Source organism: Brienomyrus brachyistius, chromosome 21 (genome assembly GCF_023856365.1).
Source record: "Brienomyrus brachyistius isolate T26 chromosome 21, BBRACH_0.4, whole genome shotgun sequence".
NCBI classification, from domain to species: Eukaryota; Metazoa; Chordata; class Actinopteri; order Osteoglossiformes; family Mormyridae; genus Brienomyrus; species Brienomyrus brachyistius.
This window is the reverse complement of record NC_064553.1, coordinates 11,194,979-11,215,742: the sequence shown is the minus strand read 5'-3', so window position 1 is coordinate 11,215,742 and position 20,764 is coordinate 11,194,979. Positions and strand designations below refer to the sequence as shown.

At 38.9% G+C, this 20,764-nt stretch overlaps 1 protein-coding gene and 1 long non-coding RNA gene across 2 annotated transcripts in view; one reads left to right on the top strand and one right to left on the bottom strand.

Annotated features, from left to right (window-relative positions):
• LOC125716287 (AP2/ERF domain-containing protein PFD0985w-like) overlaps positions 1-10,699 on the bottom strand; it is a 28,539-nt gene extending 17,840 nt beyond the window's left edge. The window contains exons 1-2 of the mRNA XM_048988413.1: positions 10,642-10,699; positions 10,141-10,162 (exon numbers count right to left, since the gene is read on the bottom strand). The gene's annotated coding sequence lies outside the window, so the exon portion shown is untranslated. The remainder of the gene's footprint in view (positions 1-10,140; positions 10,163-10,641) is intronic.
• Positions 10,700-10,861: 162 nt separating this feature from the next.
• Positions 10,862-19,218, top strand: LOC125716294 (uncharacterized). Its single transcript, XR_007384307.1, has 3 exons — positions 10,862-10,977; positions 16,226-16,317; positions 17,868-19,218. It is a non-coding gene; the product is annotated as an uncharacterized LOC125716294 (long non-coding RNA).
• The last annotated feature ends 1,546 nt before the right edge of the window (positions 19,219-20,764 follow it).

The following is a 20,764-nucleotide window of genomic DNA, read 5'->3' as shown; positions in this document are numbered from 1 at the left end:
TGTGGTGTACAGAAAAGCTTCTCTGAATGTGCTGCTCATCTATCTTTGAAGTGATTATGGAGAAAAAACATGGTTCTACCAGGCACAATGTAGGGGTCCCTAATGAAAGAGCCACTGAATGTAACAGAAATAATATAGGTAACCCTTTATTTACTATAATTTAAATTATATCAAGTAAAAGAACTTGTCAGCGGGTGGCAACTGGCCATGACATTTGACATGTATGTTTGTTGTAATGAGTATTTTCGTTTGGTGTTTCTGTTGTGACAGGTTCTCTGTATATATTTATTTAGCAGCAGGGAACTGAAATTGACAATGAACTGAATATTACACAACATCTGTGCCTCGCAATTGTATGGTATGATAGTTTTGTAATTTATTATATGTGTTATTAAGTAACAAAAACCAGACATACCGGTGTTACCGCACCCCACTGCCTTTATGACACACATACCTTGACATTAAAAATCAAATAAACTGTTTTATTTACTAATTTTTGCATTGTAGTGGTTATTACATATATTTCATGTTTTATTCACATAACAATACCATTCATACAGGACAGTGTCCCTTCTCATGATATTCATGTGGGACAGTGTCCCTTTCTTGTGATATTCATGCAGGACAGTGTGCCTTCCCGTAATTTTCATGCCATGATATCCATGCAGGACAGTGTCCCTTTCTTGTGATATTCATGCAGGACAGTGTCCCTTTCTGTGATGTTCATGCAGGACAATGTACTAGGCCTTACTGAAGTGTGAGATTTACAAAAATTGCCAGTCATGCACTTCTCAGAAGCACCTGGGAGGCTGTCTAGCTTCAAAAAATGAAATCAAAAACTCAAAAAGTCCGATCCTCGTGTGTGCCACGCCCCCTGATTATCCACATGTGCTTCCCTGATCGTACCCAGCTGTGTCCAATTATTTTCAATCAGTCCTGTCTATTTGAGTCCATGTCTTACCAGAGTTCAGTGTCCGTCATTGAAGTCCGTCTGCGTGAGATGTTTCCTGCACCCCGTGTTCCTAATAAATCCCCATATTTCCCCGTATCCTGCCTGCCTTGCCTGTTTCCTGCCCATCCGCCACTCCTGTTAAACGGCGATCGTAACACACGGAACAATCTTTATATGAAAATGCATGAGTATAACATATGCAGTGTAATAGTGCAACATGGTGACGGCGAGGAACTGAGGGTGATGATCCACTGAACATCTCCATGATAACGGGGTTTATTAAAAAAAAAAAAAAAACTAAACAAACACACTGGGAAAACAATATAACCAAAAGGACCACGAAGGGTCAAAACAAAATGAGAAAAAATACAGTTAACGAAAAAGCTAATAATAACACATCTAGAGAAAGAACAAACTACAGCTGAATATAGAATTTTCTGGCTTGCCCACCCAATTGGTCAAATTTAGCCCGCGCCATCTGAATCTGCCAATCAAGTTTATTTCATTCGTCCCATCAGAAATCTTCTGCAATGTGTTTGTAGTCGCCTGTGAAAGTGGTGGAGGAGTGTGTCAGGGTTCGCGGGTAGTGGTGGGCAGGAAGCAGGCAAGGATGAGGCAGGCAGGCGGAAGACAGGGAAAACTGGGGATTTATTAGGGAGACCAGGGAGACAGCGATGAGGAAACAACTGACATCAACTAACATCAATGACCGACAACAGGCAGGACAAGATGTGGACTCAAATAGACAAGACTGGGCGAAAATAATAGGACACAGCTGGGCAAGATCGGGGAAGCACACGTGGATAATCAGGGGGCGTGGCACACACGAGGATCGGACGAGCCGGGCATGACAGAGTGTTACCTTATTCTTATTTAAGCTCCTTCTTGTTAAAATGTATCTTTTGTTGCTGTAGTTTGCTGTAATGTTGTGTTGAATAAGGATCTTTGCTAGTAGTGATTTAGTTAGCTATTAGCTAACTAGCTAACATTACTGTTGGCTAGGAAGTTCACTAGAACAGTACAGTGGAACCCTTTATCCGCTGATTTGGTAACCGCAGACTCAGTGTAATTTATAAATTTATAAATTCAGATCGGCACTACAGCAGCCACTACATTTATAACACACAATCCATGACAAATTCTAACATAAATCTTTTCTGCTTAATAATAAACATTTGTTTTACATAAAGATGGTCGGTTTGGGAACATTTTGATTTCCCAGTAAAATAAACTGACACCAGAGCAAGTAGCTGATAAGACCAAGACTGTCTGTCTGCTACATTGCTGAAGACGCATCTGGGTGTGTGTGTGCAACTTGAGCCAGGCAGAAACAGCCTCTGCAATTTGTCTCCTTGTGGTGTCCAAGGCGCTTTGCCAGGAAATAAAAAAAAAAAACTACTTTGCTAAATTGCTACAGACAGAAGCAGTTTGAGAGACACTGGGGGGTGTAACCATGGCTGCCAGAGGATCATATCACTGCAAGACCCGTGCAATTACTCCAGGCAGATAAATGGCTAACCCTGAGCTCTGAGCCTAATCTTCACTCTCACCAGTGTCTGTGTGTCTCATAGGAGAGTAAGATGGGACTTGCTAAAAAATATTCCAGAATACCAGTACTTATACAAATTACAAAATAGAAATCTTCATTTGAACTTGCCAGAGATATTACATGTTTGTTATGCTGCATACCTGTGCTGTTGGTCTTATGTGTCAGTAAACTGTGAATAGTCCTTCCTCATTTTTTGGCCAAAATGCAAAGGATTTTTGTTAACGGGGTGGGGCAGGGTGTAACCATTTTATTGTTAAATGACTCATTTGAGGTAGACTCTCGCCTAAGTTTTGCATAATTGTATCATGACATTGTTGAACTGTTGAACCTTAATTCCAACTAACAATTATAAATTTTGTAAACATTAAAAACAGAAACTACACAAAAAGGTTTAATCATTGGTGGAAGAAAGTAGTTCTACTAATACATGCCTCTTCAGCTCATAATCGTGAAAATAATGGTTTTATGTTACAAACATGTAATCCAAATGTGTGGTGACTGTGGTAAAAGTGGATTAATACACCCCAAGCCATGGATTATATGTGTTTAAATGCACCCTGCTTTGCATTGGGCAGTACTTCACCTCCGCAGCCATGCACTTAAAAACATATAATGAACAGCTTGCCATGCATTAACCCTGACTTATTACAGTACATATACTTTGTACAACGTGGGATATAGACACCATTGTGAAAGTCTGGTGATATGGATTATCCAAATTGACTTCATCCTCTTGTCCCATGCTCTCACAACCCTACCTTAAAATGTACCCCCCAAGTAAACCTACAGAAATTAGCTTAATGGGCCATTTCCTTCAGCCCCCTTAGTAATGGCTTAGCTCCCTTTTTCACAAACCTCTACTGACACTCCTGTGTCAGATTTAATTTCACTCTCAGCTCCCATAACCAATCCACTCCATCTCATCAAAAGAGCTGTTTAGAACAGGGGTAGGCAGCCCTGATCCTGGAGTGCCGGTACCCAGCAGGTTATCCATCTAATTCTAATGTTAACATCTATGTTCTAATAACCACAGGGGCGTATGTTTCATATTAACATTGACAGGGATGGGTCAATGTTAATATGTTTCCTGGTCCCCATATGGGAAAAGTCTATTTTATAAAAATCCGTAAATGCAATGAAAAAACTAAAAATGCAAAAACTCTTGTATTTTGTTTGGTTACTTATGGTTATGGTTAGGGCTGGGTGGGGGTTAAGCTTGTCATTGTCAGCATTAGCATTTTTACCCTTGAAATGAATTCCTCCAGCAGGTACAGAAACCTGGTTCTCTGAATCGCCTGTGGTGATTGTGTGTCTGTGCCCTATTATCAACTGGAATAAGCTCCATTGTTTATTCTCAGAAATGACTCCCTTGTGCGAGTGTTACTCACAGTGTGCATGAATAGTGTATATATGGGTTGTTATGACAACTGTCTCCTGTAATTATTCAAATAATCAATGTTATCATTTTGATGACTATATTTCTGGCTACATTTCACTTACCTTGTTCTGGATAAATGGGATGGGGGGTTGGATTCATCCTCAAAAAGCCTCTGCATGGTGATTGACAGGTTTCACTGGTCTCTTGTCTGGTTGTCATTATTTTTCTGTTGCTTGAGGGAGGTCTGGTCCGTCTTGTTCAACCAGCTGTTGAGGTTGGATATTGATGCTCTGCACCCTGGAATCTCCGCTTTTGTTTTCATCTCTCTGGCTTTCAGGGCCTCCAGCTCCTGGGTCTTCTTGAACAGCGCCTCCCGGTGGTGGAGCAGCAGAGAATCTGTTTCTTACATGAAAGACCATCAGGGTAATGCTCCGTTTGGAGTAGAAAACCATGTCACAGAAGTTTTATCATGTTTCACAGTAGTGCTAGACTTGTAAAACATCAGTAAAACCCTTTCACACAACATTTGAGAAGCCATATTTAATATACAATCATTTTTAAAAGGTATAACCTGAAAATGTACAAATGAGTTCAATTTTTACTATAAACATTAATTTTGTTTTACACTCAAGATATGTCATTTATAGAGATTTTGAGATTTTGGTAACTGGTGATTAAGACTCATATATATATTACATTGTAGTTCTTGCTCCAATTAACTGCTTTTATGAGTAAAGAATCTATTATAGAATAAACATCTCAAGGAATGAGAAGGTGATTCCAAACTTGCTCATTTTATTTATACATTTATGGATCATTTTGTTTCTCAGATGGTACTTAACTTCTATACATCATTGGCGTTATGCGCTGTAAGGGCTGGGTGACTGAATTTTTGTCGGAATAATTCCCATATGTCTTTTATTTCACTGATTTTAAATAGGTCATCATATGACCCCACAGGGCAGTGTTTAAAAAAATCTTCCATTTTAATCAGAATGTCACTGGTGAAACTGGTGGTACAGTATATCTGTGGCACCAGTAACAAAAGTTGATGTCATGAATGATCAAAAAAATTAAAAAGCTACTATATGTGGAAGTTAGACTTTTGTTAATAGTTTATCTGTTATCTTGACATTTTGCAAGATGAAATAAAACTGTTCCGTCTCTGGTGACAAAGTGTCATAGTTTAGTGGTTATTTTTGCAAAGAATATAATCTTTATGAAGAGTATCTTTCTTCAACTGTCATTAAATACTGACTAAATAAAATATAAAGATTGTCCTCCTTGCCCTATACTATTTATTGTGATGATGATACAAATTCAGTATACATTTTAAAGAAGGATTTTTACTCAGCTGTGTAACATATTGATTAATATATTGATTTTATTTTTTGTCTTATCCAAAGATACCCTGTAGGCACAGTCAAGCATTCCATCTCCATCACCATCTCCACCCTCCTCTCACTCTACTGTGCCATACTCACGTCAGTGTCCACCTAACTGGATTGCCACTTTCCATGTGCCTTGGGGGAAAATGGCTCCAGCTCTGTGGGGGGTGGGAGGGCAGCCCACTCATACAGTTTACAGATGATCAGTTACCGCGGAAACAGTCCGAATGCACTGCCCAAACCCCACAAGAGTTGAATGTACACAGATAGGCAAGAATGATGTTGCTCAGCATTCCAAAACTTTTGCGGATGTTTTGCGGAATTGAAATATGGAGCAAACATATTGTTATCAGTGTGAACACATTGTTACAGCAGAATATTAAATTACTATTGCCATAGTTCCACTGATTATATCCTTAGTTTTGAAACAGGAGATTAGCTGAAGCGGAGATTAGCAGCAAAGTATTATAATGATGTTGCCACTAAGAGGTAATTTTGAGCATTGCTTTTATACTGTAACTGTTATGACCCGCCCGTCCGATCCTCCTGTGTGCCACACCCCCCTCATTAACCCTGTGTTGATTCCCTGTTTTTACCAGCTGTTTCGAAGTGTCTTCATTAGTTCTGTGTATTTAAGTGCACGTCAGAGTATGTTTCCCCAGTTCGGTCATTATAGTGTTGTGTATTGTTAGGCTGTTTGTTCCCTATGCCCCTTCATGCCCTTATCAAGACCCTTTATTTTACCCCAATCCTGCTCTCCTTTGCCTGTTTTCCCGGTCGAAGATGTTCTCCTTTGCCTGCTTGAAGATGTTTTAAATATTTGTTTTTATCAATACCATAAAGTTCGACCATTTTGTCAAATGGTATGAAATTATTGTCTTGAATGATATGTTCCATGTGTCTTAGTATGATAATGGAATATCATACCACTTCTATGAGCAGAAAGTGGGCATAAAATAATTTGCTATTGTGACAATGCATGGTTATGCATGGTGTGAAAATTAGCAGTGCGCTGGTGTGAAAATGAGCAGTGCGCTGGTGGGAAACCAGCAAAAGCACTTTTTGTTGCACTTTGCGCTGGTGGAAAATAGGATCCTGTATATGTCAGTCGTGTTTGCACAGACCACCGTGGACAGCCAGCCCTCTGAAGTATAATAAGTTGTTCTCTTATGGCTCCTTCCGCTGCTTCCCCAGAAGTTACAGCCGTAACCGTTTCCACAGCAGTGCCCCTAAGAATGAGGTGAGAACTTGTCCAGGCAGGGTCCAAAAACACATAAATGAAGTATAAACACCAATAAGCTTTAATATATTCTTCATTTAGACAAAGTGTATGTGACTCTCCCATAGACTTTCAGGGAAACACATCATCAGTTGGTGCCTATAGGCTATATTTATCCTGCGCAGATGATCTGGTGGTGCCAGGAAATGAGAACACACTCGCTGCCACCTCATCCCAAGCCTGCTCCATTCAAAAGGCTTCGGGCTCCCATACATGACATGCTCATGCACAAGCACGTTGTCTCACCTCGCGCACAAGCACGTCTGTCTCCTTGTCCGAAAAGCGATCTGTAATAGCAATCCACAGTACATCATGCACCACTGCATTTTAGGTGAGGTGATGTGTCATTCCAATTGATTCATTGTGTGTTATGCAGAAAATACATTAGGACAACACATTTTCCACTTTGCAATGGTGCAAAGTCTGGTTTTTGGACACACCCATTAATGTTAGTTTCACTTTGCACTTTACGCGTTGAATTAGATCATCAAAACAGAGGCCATTGTCTTTAGATGTGAGTGCATCCGACTTTAGTCGTCAAAACATCTTTTTAAAGTCTTTTAGTGTATGGTGAGCATACCATAGGAAAGGAAACACAACAGAGTCAAATAACTGAAAGGGCAACCAAAACAAAAGGCGCAGGAACAGCAAATAAAATGCTGAACAAAAAAATTATATGCTATGTCAGGTTGGAACCGGCATTCTATTCTATTCTATTTTATTCTATTCTATTCTTTTCTATTCTATTCTATTTTATACGGTACTCTTACGAGTGATTTGTGGGGGCTGCCATCTTGGAGTGCCAGCATTACTCCCGTGGCACTACGTGGACTGCTGAGAGCAGCTGACAATGATAGCAGCTTGAATAGATAGAATGACGACGTCAGACAGTGGCCCCCAGTTACTGATTGACGTACGTATATGGCTGGTGATAGTCACATTATTTGAATTTTACATATTAGTTAGACATTGGTTATGACAATAGCCAGAAACAAAACAAAAAAAAAATGCGGTAACAATTTGAGGGTACAAATCATACACTTCAATAATGCTTAACTAATGATGATTTAATGCATGAATAATACATGAATAATACAAGATGTATTATGACTTCCTGTTATTCTCCATGAACTAATGATGAAGTTCATCATTAAAGTCAACGGCTTTATCCGATCACACTTACTAGGTCATCAGCTAAGAAATATTAATTAACGATCACTTCATACATTATTTTATATGCCACCAAAATTATCTAACCAAATAAAAGACATTCCGTCATTCTATATCTCATTTTGAAAATATATCAATATTCTGTCAAAATTTTATATACTGCCCAGGCCTATTAGAGAATGTTTTAATTGCTCTCCATGTGGTAAAGGCTTGTGCCGGAGCTATTGAAGATACACACCCCTATTTTTAAATACCTCTGCTTTACTGTAAGCCTTTTTGGGTGAAAGTGTCTCCTTCATACCTTTATATACACCATTAGTGTATCTGTTATGTGTATCTATGTAGTGTATCTACGGTTATGTCACCGACAATGGTCATAGTGCAAAAGAGGAAAAAAAATAGAGCATCAGTATTTAAACATGTGAAACAAGGGTCTCATACACTCCAACAGCCCCGTTTTCAGTCTCACCCAGGCCTCAACCCCTATCTCAACTCGAGACAGTTGCACACAGTAATGTTTTTTGGTTAATTATTGCAGGAAAGTTGCTGGACAGAAATTGCTTGTATGTCTTTCAGAGTAAATCTTGCACTTCCACCAAAAATACTTTGAAGATTCAATTGTACCTGTAATGAAAATAAAGAATTTACACAACAATAAAGTCATTGTTTAACCACTATACAAAAAAAATTGCATCAATCATCATTAACTGACTACGTATTACAGGGACACTGAACCTGGAATCCATCTCACAAAGCAAAAACCACACAGGGAATGGGATGCCAGTCCATCAAAGGGCACTATGGGGAGAACATGCAAACTCCAAAGATTAGCTTGCTCATTACCTCCTTAAGATGAAGAAGATTAATAATGAGATACTATTATGCTAAGCCTCTATAAAAGATACTATACTATTGAATTAACCACATACACACATTATGAAAAAGAGTAATGTATAAAGATTTAGTTGAATTCAAACATAAGACTGTAAAACAAAATTACGTGTATCCGCTTTGGCAGATGGAAAGGAAGAGTTATCAAAAACCCAGACAAGGAAAGGATAGAAATTCAGATAAAGTCAGCTTACCTGGTCTAAGTATACCTGGATCGCATTTTTATTAGGAAACATGCCAGACAGAACAGTAGCTTGCAGTCTTGCAGCGGTGGAAGGTGGTGTTGTGGTTGTCATTGTGTTTGTTGTGAAAGTGGTGGTTGGTGTTGACGTTGTTGTCAACTTTGTTGTTGTTGGGGCTGTTGTGGATGTGGTTGTCGTAGTTGTGGGTGTCGTTGATGATGTTGTTGTTGGGGCCGTTGTGGATGTGGTTGTCGTTATTGGTGTGGTTGTTGATGCTGTTGTTGACGATGTTGTTGTTGGGGCCGTTGTGGATGTGGTTGTAGTCGTTGTGGGTGTCGTTGTTGATGCTGTTGTTGATGTTGTTGTTGGGGCCGTTGTGGATGTCATCGTTGTTGATGTCGTTGATGCTGTTGTTGACGATGTTGTAGTTGGGGCAGTTGGGGATGTGGTGGTAGTTGGTGTCGTTGTTGATGGTGTTGTTGACGATGTTGTTGTTGGGGCCGTTGTGGATGTGGTTGTCGTCGTTGTGGGTGTCGTTGTTGATGCTGTCGTTGACGATGTTGTTGTTGGGGCCGTTGGGGATGTCATAGTTGTTGGTGTGGTTGTTGATGCTGTTGTTGACAATGTTGTTGTTGGGGCCGTTGTGGATGTGGTTGTGATTGTTGTTGGTGTGGTTGTTGATGCTGTCGTTGACGATGTTGTTGGGGCCGTTGTGGATGTGGTTGTCATCGTTGTTGGTGTCGTAGACAATGTTGTTGTTGGGGCCGTTGTGGATGTGGTTGTCGTAGTTGTGGGTGTCGTTGATGATGTTGTTGTTGGGGCCGTTGTGGATGTGGTTGTCGTTATTGGTGTGGTTGTTGATGCTGTTGTTGACGATGTTGTTGTTGGGGCCGTTGTGGATGTGGTTGTAGTCGTTGTGGGTGTCGTTGTTGATGCTGTTGTTGATGTTGTTGTTGGGGCCGTTGTGGATGTCATCGTTGTTGATGTCGTTGATGCTGTTGTTGACGATGTTGTGGTTGGGGCCGTTGTGGATGTGGTTGTCATCGTTGTGGGTGTCGTTGTTGATGCTGTCGTTGACGATGTTGTTGTTGGGGCCGTTGTGGATGTGGTTGTGATAGTTGTTGGTGTGGTTGTTGATGCTGTTGTTGACGATGTTGTTGTTGGGGCCGTTGTGGATGTGGTTGTCATCGTTGTTGGTGTCGTAGACAATGTTGTTGTTGGGGCCGTTGTGGATGTGGTTGTCATCGTTGTTGTTGTTGATGCTGTTGTTGTTGATGGGGCTGGTGTGGATGTGGTTGTCGTCGTTGTGGCTGTTGTTGTTGATGTGGCTGGTGTGGATGTGGTTGTCGTTGTTGTCTGTGTTGTAGTTGATGCTGTTGTTGAGGATGTTAGAAACCAGAAATACAAATGTCAATAATTTTCCCCTACTTCAGATATTATGTGTGTATTTTACAGCAACAATAAATTTCATTTTACTATTTAGTTTTTCACATCATAGTAGTCATACTATCTTGAACAATATTAAATTTATAATCTGAATACCTTTACTGACACAACTTGAATTTAGACAAGATCAATAATGTATGGAAACTCAATATGTTACCCATCGACCCTGAAATGAGTCTTAAGTTGCACTGGTACAACTGCACCCAGAAGACTGATTTTGTGGTGATGGGTCACATATACATTTATACTTTTTTACAATACAATATTTAATTAAAAATATAATTAAAAACTCACATCATTTATCAAGTATAATATTATAAATAAATGCTGAGACATTTTTTGTGTATAATTTTCAAAAATTCTATAGAAAGAATTGAACTGATATTAGTATTCATAAACAACTTACTTATTGTGGTCATTTGTCCCAATGATAAGGAGAAACCTCCCAATATCAGGAATAGATACAGCATTTTATTTCCCTGTTGAACCTACTAATGAGAATTTCTTTTCACAGTAAAAGAATGAGCTTCAATCTGGTTTGAATGAGGAAGTGTTTTGAACTTATTCTTCTCTGGGATGGGAGGAGCTCTAAAGAATGATTCCTTGACATGTCACCCAGGGCATCCAGTATGGTGCAGATCTGTGTGTGTATAGCACAACTGTGGTACGCTGAAAAGTTTCTCTGAATGTACATCTCATCCACATTTGAAGAGATCATGGAGGCAACATATGGTTCTATCAGGTACAATGTATGAGTCCCTAATGAAATAGCCACTGAATATAATAGAAATAATATTAATATTATATAATAATATAATGCTCAATTTAATATAATTTAAGTTATATCAATTAAAAGAACTTGTCAGCGGGTGGCAACTGGCCATGACATTTGACATGTATGTTTGTTGTAATGAGTATTTTCGTTTGGTGTTTCTGTTGTGACAGGTTCTCTGTATATATTTATTTAGCAGCAGGGAACTAAAATTGACAACGAACTGAACATTACACAACATCTGTGCCTCGCAATTGTATGGTATGATAGTTTTGTAATTTATTATATGTGTTATTAAGTAACAAAAACCAGACATACCGGTGTTACCGCACCCACTGCCTTTATGACACACATACCTTGGCACTGAAAATTCTGAAAACACATTTTTTTTCTACTTAATAACAAACATTCATTTTACCTAAAAATATTTTGCAGATACTTTTGTGTTTTAAGGAAAGCTTAACATTTTATTATGTAAATATAATTATGTACAATTGTGCACAAAGATATATATTGTGTATATATTTGATTTAGTCATTTTTGCATTCTAGTGATTTTGACATATATATTTGTGTTTTACTCACATATCTTTCACAGGTGTGACATTCTTGAATCTTGTTATGTAGAAAATTGTAATGTTTTCTCATGTACATTCTCCTCCCACAGCTGTTTCCCTAGAATCTTTAATTCTTCTTTTTAAGATGGATTAAACACTGGAAATCTGGAATGAAAATTAAATTTCAGTGTCAGTTACTACCGAATCATGTCATAATATTTTTTTTATTTTGTTAAAACCTTCATTTTACCAGACAAAGCATTAAGAACAGTTTCTTATTTACAATGGCACCCAAGTGCTAGAAAGCACCTGTAAAACTAAAATGGAAAAAACATATAATTAAAATAATTATTAAGTAATTATTAAACAGACTTTAAACATTTGAAAGTATCATTAAAAGTGTCCAAAAGTAGGCCCTTGAAATCCATCACAGATATAATGTATTCAGTGTTGCAGATTTCAGTAACTAATTCTAGTCATTGGCAGCAGCAGATTGGAATGATAACAAACCAAATGAGGTGTTATGGTTAGCAGACTTTGTTCTAATAAGAATAACACCATGTATTCCATGTATTATATATGGTCAAGGAGACTGTCTGTAATAACAATTAACTAAGGGGGTGAACAGCCAAGAAGTGTTTTATAGACAAGTGTAAACCAATAAATGTTATAAAGAGTCTGCAAAGAGGGTCACGTGACTGAAGAATACAAAAGGCAGTGGTGTATATTAAAGGGGGCATTTGTAACAAATTGAATAACAAAATGATAGATTGCACGAACAGAGATAAACCTAACATCATTGTTTTGTAATAAATCTATATAGGTATGACAGCAATACTAACTTAAAAATTGTTTCACAATATTTCATAATAGCAAAGACCATCTAAAAGAATGAGTATTTATGGCAACAGCTATAATTATAGAGACAATCTATAATTAAGTATTAAGCAATCATAGTCTGTTATACTGACAAAAATTATCAGTTACAGAGTGGGGCAGACATGAGTTTACAGTATACATTATCAAACTTAATGAATAATAATAATAATTTGATTGATCCCCGTGGGGAAATTGTCTTTACACCTCCCTCAACTTGCTCTTTGTAGAGTAAGTTGTCTGTGAAGGGCAGCCACCCGTTACATTGCCCTGACAAAGAATCAGCTGGATGGGCACTGGAAATTGGAATCAAATTGGAAATTGGAATAAATACAGTGTTGAAAGTTATCTTAGAAGACACCTGAACTTGAACTTGTTACATGAACAGAAGTGAACAATTTTAAAAAACAAAAAAAATCTCAGGCATGAATTATTCATTGCACAGTATTTATTTGAAACAAACATTGCAGTGTGTGTTCACTTTTTCTCAGCTTGAAATGTATAGATTGTTTAAATCCAGTTATATCTCTTAGATAACATTCTCAAACCTTACATATTGATGTTTACCACTTTAATTGTCTTGGAAGAATTATGCCTTTAATCTTTAAAACAATGAAGTCACAGCTGTTCACTTGACCAGAAGAAGTCTTACCCCTGTTAACCACACAAGCCTGTTGTATCTCCCCCAAACCTCTGCTTTTCCTGTCATCTACCTGTTAATTCGATTTTCATTTCCTTTTTGTATTTCCACAATGTGTGCTGTCACTCCAGTTCCAGCTGCACCCTGTTCCCTGAAAATTGTTCTTCCCGAAATACACATCCCATGTCCTGGCTCACCCTGTGAGTCATGCTTCTGTTATACCTACCACCCAAAGACAGATTCACAGGGTGAATGGTTATTACCTTGGGTGTACTTTCTTCTGTAGCAATACCTGGACTTTGCATTAAAGCACAAAGAGAATTAAGTCTTGACAGCTTGAATCCATATTCATTTAGCTGTGCCCACTGCCGTGCTACAATATTTTTATATTTCTGTATTGTCTGCTCACTGTATAATGTACTATGTGAAGTACACTGAGTGCAGAATTATTAGGCAAGTGTGTATCTTCTCTTCCGACAAACATTTCCAGTCCAAATGAATCTCAGATTAAGAATGAACTGTTTAAAAACAGAGCATATTCGATACTTAGTCTGAGTACTTTCTGTTTGGAGAAAACAGAAAAACATAAATGCTTTCCTGGACATCATTATTATTACTATTAAAATTATCCAAAAAAGTACTTAACAGAGAGCAGGAAAAAGAACAAAACAGTAAGTGCCTGACAGAAGGATGCAAAATAATCTAAATTGCCAGGCTTTTGAAACATGTTAACTGTACAGTCTAGTGCTTTGTGGCCAAAGAGGACTGAGAAGCATGTAGAGAGAAGAAGACACAAATTGTGATGGAGGAAGAATTTACCTGGAAAATAAAGATAATAGGAAATTATAATAGGAAAAACACCCTATCATGGGACATTCTGTCGTCCTGGAGAGACTGTGCACTGTGTCCTTTCCAACAGAAAAGTGCATAAATATTTACTTAAGACATCAACAAAGACACTGTAGGAACTGAGCAATTGGGAAGATTAAGTCTTAGTGCTTGTCGCAGCATGTTGATTACTATTCTATAACTGTAACTGGAAGGTTGTTGGTTCAAATACCATGGCTGACAGAGGATCATATCAATGTTACATGTTTGCTAGGCACTATTCCTGTGCTGTTGTCCTTTTGTATCAGTGTGAAGTAGTGAAGTAGTTCTTCCTCATTTTTTTACAAGAGTATATTACTGTCATGCCCGGCTCGTCCGCTCCTCGTGTGTGCCACGCCCCCTGCCTTCCCACGTGTATTTCCCTGATTGTACCCCGCTGTATCTGATTACTTTGATTAGTCTTGTCTGGTTTTAAGTCCTGGTCTTACCTGTTAGCGTTGTCCGTCATTGGTGTTTCCTAATGTTGGTAAGCGTGAGCTGTTTCCTGGTCCCTGTTTCCCCAGTAAACTCCCGTTTTGCCCCGTATTCGCCTGTCTGCCTGCTCATTGCTCCTTACACGCACGATCGCCGCGCTCGCTGCACCCCGATCGTGACAATTACGATTTAATTTCAAATGTTGGCCAAGATGTAAAGGATTATTGTTGAGGCAGGGTGTAGCATTTTATTGCTGAATGACTTATTTGAGGGAGACTCTCACCAATGATTCTGTAATTAGTTACATAATATTATCACGACAGTGTAGAATTGTTGAACCTGAATTCCAACTAACAATTTTAAATTGTGCAAAGATTAAATAAACAGAAACTAAATAGAAAGGTTTAATAATTGGTGGAAGAAAGTATTTCTACTCAAATATGCTTTTTCATCTTGTAAACATAACGTTTTTATGTTACTAGCATGTAATCCAAATGTGAGGTAACTGTGGTATAAGTGGATTAATACACCCCAAGCCATGGATTATAGGTTTTTAAATGCACCCTGCTTTGCATTGGGCAATACTTCACCTCCACAGCCATGCACTTCAAAACATATAATGAACAGCTTGTCATGCATTAACCCAGACTTATTACAGTACATATACTTTGTACAACGTGGGATATAGACACCATTGTGAAAGTCTGGTGATATAGATTATCCAAATTGATTTCATCCTCTTGTCCCATGCTCTCACAACCCTACCTTAAAATGTACCCCCCAAGTAAGCCTGCAGAAATTAGCTTAATGGGCCATTTCCTTCAGCCCCCTTAGTAATGGCTTAGCTCCCTTTTTCACAAACTTCTACTGACACTCCTGTGTCAGATTTAATTTCACTCTCAGCACCCATAACCAATCCACTCCATCTCGTCAAAAGAGCTGTTTAGAACAGGGGTAGGCAGCCCTGATCCTGGAGTGCCGGTACCCAGCAGGTTATCCATCCTACCTGGTCTGTGAAGAACCCCACATGATCTCAGACAGATAGTAACTCATCAGGTAGGATAGAAAATCAGCCGGATGCTAACATTGGGGTCACACGTCGCATTATAGGGCAATTCTGTAGTCATGCTGTATACAGCTGTTTTTATTTATTGGTAAACCATTACAATTACCATTACAATTACCATTACAGTACATTATATATCCATCTTTCCATTTTTACTGATGTCCATCTTCACTAAAATGACAGTTTAAGCCCAGTAATGTCCCGCATCATGTACAGTGAATTTGTCTTCTTGTCTGCCAGTGTTTATCCCGGTGAAGCACTGCTGCCCCATGCGTGTAGAATGTAGCCATCAGTGAAGTAGTGTCAGGATTCCGTTTGACCTTCATACAGAGGGACATGCATGTTAGACAGACCTATTACTCCGCAGGGATTATTGTGAGCCTTGACAACAGTAACATCTCCTGGCAGCATCTCACACCAAGACCCCCGCATGGGCACCACTGACCATGATAACATGGTAGCACTTTAACTTTGCTGTCATATGGCTTCAGTTCTCTCTGAGGAGCAGGTACAGAGCCGTAAACGGCAGACCCACACCCCACCCACTATAACGGTCAATGAATAGATAGAACAAAGCATGTAGGACATTTCATAATGTGCGGTTTCACAAGAAATCTTTTCATGTTTACTTCTTTGTATGACTGAAACATACATTCTGTCATATCCTGTAGTTTATTTAAGGAATCTCTGACAAGTTTTGGGATATTTATGTTCTTAGATTATTGATTTCAAAGCCTCCTTTTTATCCTATTTTTACTTCTTTCCTGCTTCCTTCCAGGCCATGGCTTGTAACACTCACAGCTACAGTGAAATATGCAGTGCCCTTGGGCAGGAAAACTCCAACACTGCAACAGGAACATTGCTAACTAGGTAATGAACACAATCAATTACAATATTCAAGTACTTGTGTTTATTTTTTATATTTCTCTTAAAGATTTGTAAATTAAGTTATAGTGATATATCCTCATTTATCCAAATTCAACTGTACTAAAGCTAATGTGTATTGCTCTAACAGTGGCAATGGTTTCTGGGAAAATGGAAACTAGATAACACTGCACAACAAACATACCTGAATGTCATCCTGTAGTTCTTTCATTTGCCTTCTTTTATGTTTATACCTTTCCTCTACAGCTCTCTTTTGCTCCTCTAGTCTGAGCTTCTGATATTCCTCACCGAAAAACACAAAACATGTCATGCAGAATGAATATCATAAAAAGTTTAAGTGGTTGCAGCAGAGGGTGCATCTGAAACATAGCTTGTAGATGGACATCCTGAAATAACGCATCACGCCTACTTGACTCCTCTACTTTGTGGAATGATTTCCGGTAAGTGGTATTGCGGCTGTTGACCACATGCAGGGTGTTCTCCAGAGCCTGGATCTCCTTCTCTGCCTTGCCGATTTTAGCATGCAGATCGTCCTCCTTACACTGGAGCTCTTCCTTCTCCTGTGCAGCCTGAAGAAAGGAATAAAAAACAGATATATAAACAAAGGTGTTTGGCTGGTTTAGCAGCCCGAAATGCACTCACCTTGATGATGTAATAAGCTTGAGACATCTCCTCTTCACCCTCTGGGGCTCAACCAGTCATACTCTCCTTGTTGATCTTGGACAGCCTATCATGGACTTCAGCACTGACATGAGAGGCCAACATACTGATCTGGGGTGGAACAATGGCTCAGCAGTTGGCAGTATCATTGTCTGTGTGCGTCTGAAGGGTGTCCTCTGGAACCTGGTTCTCTAAATTGCTATGATTGTTTGTCTGTGCCCTATTATCAACTAGAATAAGCTACATTACGCCTATTCAAAATACAACTGGCTTCTCAGAAATTACTCCCTTGTGTGCATGAATAGTGTGTGTATGAGTTGTTTTGACTACTATCTCCCATAATTATTCAAATAGTTAATGTCATAATTTTGATCTGCCTGGGTTACATGTGTGTGGAGTTTGCATGTTCTCCCCATGTCGTCGTGGGGTTTCCTCCAGGTACTCCGGTTTCCCCCCCCAGTCCAAAAACATGCTGAAGCTAATTGGACTTGCTAAATTGCCCGGAGGTGTGATTGTGTGCGTGACTGGTGTGTGAGTGTGCCCTGCGATGGGCTGACCCCCCATCCTGGGTTGTTCCCTGCCTCGTGCCCATTGCTTCCGGGATAGGCTCCGTACCCCCCACGACCCAGTAGGATAAGCGGTTTGGAAAATGGATGGATGGATGTTCTGGATAAATGGGATGGGGGGTTGGATTCTTCCTCAAAAAGTCTCTGCATGGTGATTGACAGGTTTCACTGGTCTCTTGTCTGGTTGTCATTATTTTTTTGTTGCTTGAGGGAGGTCTGGTCCGTCTTGTTCAACCGGCTGTTGAGGTTGGACAGTGACACTCTGCACCCTGTAATCTCCGCTTTTCTTTCCGTCTCTTGGGCTTTCAGGGCCTCCAGCTCCTGGGTCTTCTTGAACAGCGCCTCCCGGTGGTGGAGCAGCAGAGAATCTGTTTCCTACATGAAAGACCATCTGGGTCATGCTCCGTTTGGAGTAGAAAACCATGTCACAGAAGTTTTATCATGTTTCACAGTAGTGCTACATATACACATTTGATATGGCATATTTAATATAAAAACATTTTAAAAAGGTATAACCTGAAATACAAATTAGTTAAATTTTTACTATATACATCATTAACATTGTACTATATTCAAAAACTGTCATTTATTCAATTATATTTGTCACTGAGATTTTGGTCGCTAGTGATATTAGGACTCATCTTTCATTGTAGTTCTGGTGATTGCATACTTGCTCATTTTATTTAGAAATTTATGGAACATTTTATTTCTCAGATGGCACATAACTTCTACAAGTCACTGATTTTATGTGCTGTAAGGGCTGGGTAATTGATTTTTTGTAAGAGTAATTCCACATTGTTGTGGGTTGGACCGGGGAAGCAGCAGCCAGAGCTGAGGAATCTGGTAGACTAGGGATTTATTTAGCAAACAACATGGACCATGAGGCAAAGCAAAAGATGCACGTTAATGACCGAACTGGGGAAAACATACCTAACACAGACTTAAAGACATTGGAGTAATCAACAACAAGAAGAATCAGCTGGTAAACATGGGGATTCCACATGAGGTAGCGAGGGGGCGTGGCACACAGGAGGATCGGATGAGCAGGGCATGACACACATATCTTATTAATGGAATTTGAATAGTTTCACAAGATTATCATACCTGCCATAGGGCAGTCATTTAAAAATCTTACATTTTAAATCAGAATGTCACTGGCATTACTGATGGTACAATATAACTAATGTTAATGTCATGAATGATCAGAGTAATTAAAAAGCTAATTGATATGGAAGTTAGATCTCTGTGTCAGTTCTGGCATTTTGCAGGATAAATTGATCCATCACAGGTGTTACAAAGACAACATAGTAAACGTTGAAACAGAAATTTTCTTATGTGCTCATTTGGAATTTGATGCTTGCAACATTGGTCCACGACAATAAAAGACCGGAAAACCTGTGTAATGCTAAAATAAAAACTGATGGAACATGTCAGTACTAATTATGTTAAGTGGCAACAGGTCATTAACATGATTTGGTATAAAAAGGGCAAACCAGAGTTGCTGAGTCTAGCGATGGGCAGATGAAACCCCAAGAACATGAGGCGTTGCTCTGAATGTGTCGGGAAAAGCGTTGCTGTTTCGATACATTAAACAGCGACATCTTGTGGATTGAAAATGTTATAGCAGGCTGCCTAAATTAAGAACGCCATTTCATTGAATTAGGGCTGTCACTTATGGAAGACGAAATGTAACATGCTATGAAAAACAAACAAATAAATCAATAGCAAAAAATATTTTTCATTCCAGAGATTTATAGAAAAATGAATACATTTTTTTATTCCAAAGATCCGTATGTAAACGAGGTGGGAAGCCCTAACCCTTTTTTAAAAGCACTATTGGCCAGGGGGACTTTGCTGATATGTGCTCCATTACTTTGGCCTTACTTGGATAAGAAATGCTAGCTGGCATTCATGTTAGTAATGCTAAGTTCACACTACGCGACTTTCCAAGTCATCAGATAACTATATCATTCATATGTATGGGGTTCTATTTGTGTGAAAAATATTGCAGTGTGCCCACTATCCATAATAATGGATATATTTAAGGTTTACCCTCTCCAATAAGCAACCAACCTGTATCCTCATGAGCAACAGATGTTCCTCAATATGGTGGAAATGCACACGCAGAATTATAAAATGTCGTTTTACCGCTTATATGCATGCAAAAGGTTGCTGTTGCATTGTCACTAATATTTAAGGTGAATAGCACAAAAACATTTGTTCCTTACTTGAGTATTATTCAGCTTGGCTATAAGAATGCCTTTCTTTGTGAAGCATCCACAGCAGATTGGCCCCAGGACAATCCACTGCAGTCAGATGCAGCACTCAAAGGGTATACATGGATGCTCATGGCCAAGGTAGATGCAAGAACGTCAAATGTATAGCTTTGTACTCTGGCATTTGAAGCTACAGTCAGACAGGATTATTGTGTTGCAGAAGATATAGGAGCATCCAGAGAGAGATTTGAGAGGGCCATTTTTGTTCATCTTGATAAACTTGAGAAGAAGCTGGACAATTCTGAATCAATGCTAAGGGCTAGTGTGATGGCTAACAGACATCGTGAAGTATGTGATCTCCTGATGAGGCCATGCACTACACCAGAGGAGCTTGAAAACTATGTGAGCATCTGAAATACGGCAGCTACAGTATAAGAGGACACTGCTAAGACTAATTAAATGAAGGGGTTTGCAGTAAGAAGAAAAATGCACCATGTGTCAGTTGTATCATAGGCACAGCAGTCGATTTTCACCTTTTAGGCTTTTTTCCAGATGTTTGTGATTTACAGCGGGGGTGCAGTGGTCAGCACTGTTGCTTCTCACCTCTGTGATCAGGGTTCACGTGTGGGCCCCAGCTCTACATGTGTGGAGTTTGCATGTTCTCGCCATGTAATTGCGGGGTTCCTTCCAGGTTCACCGCTCTCCCCCCATGGTGCAAAAAACATGAACATTTTGTATACTTTTTAAAAGTTTTTTTTTCTCACTTTAAATATAATTTTGATTCAGTTCTGGGTTTTTGTTTAAATCAATATTTTATTTCATTTTTCACATATAATTTGATCAAATATTTTTTATTTGAGGTCTGATTTTTAAAAAATTCCATATTTTTGGTTTTCGGATTAAGATCTTATTTTTTCGGTTTAGGTTTTTTTTCACATTCAAATGAATGAAAAATTATTTTCAGAAAAATTTCCAATACCGCAATAAATA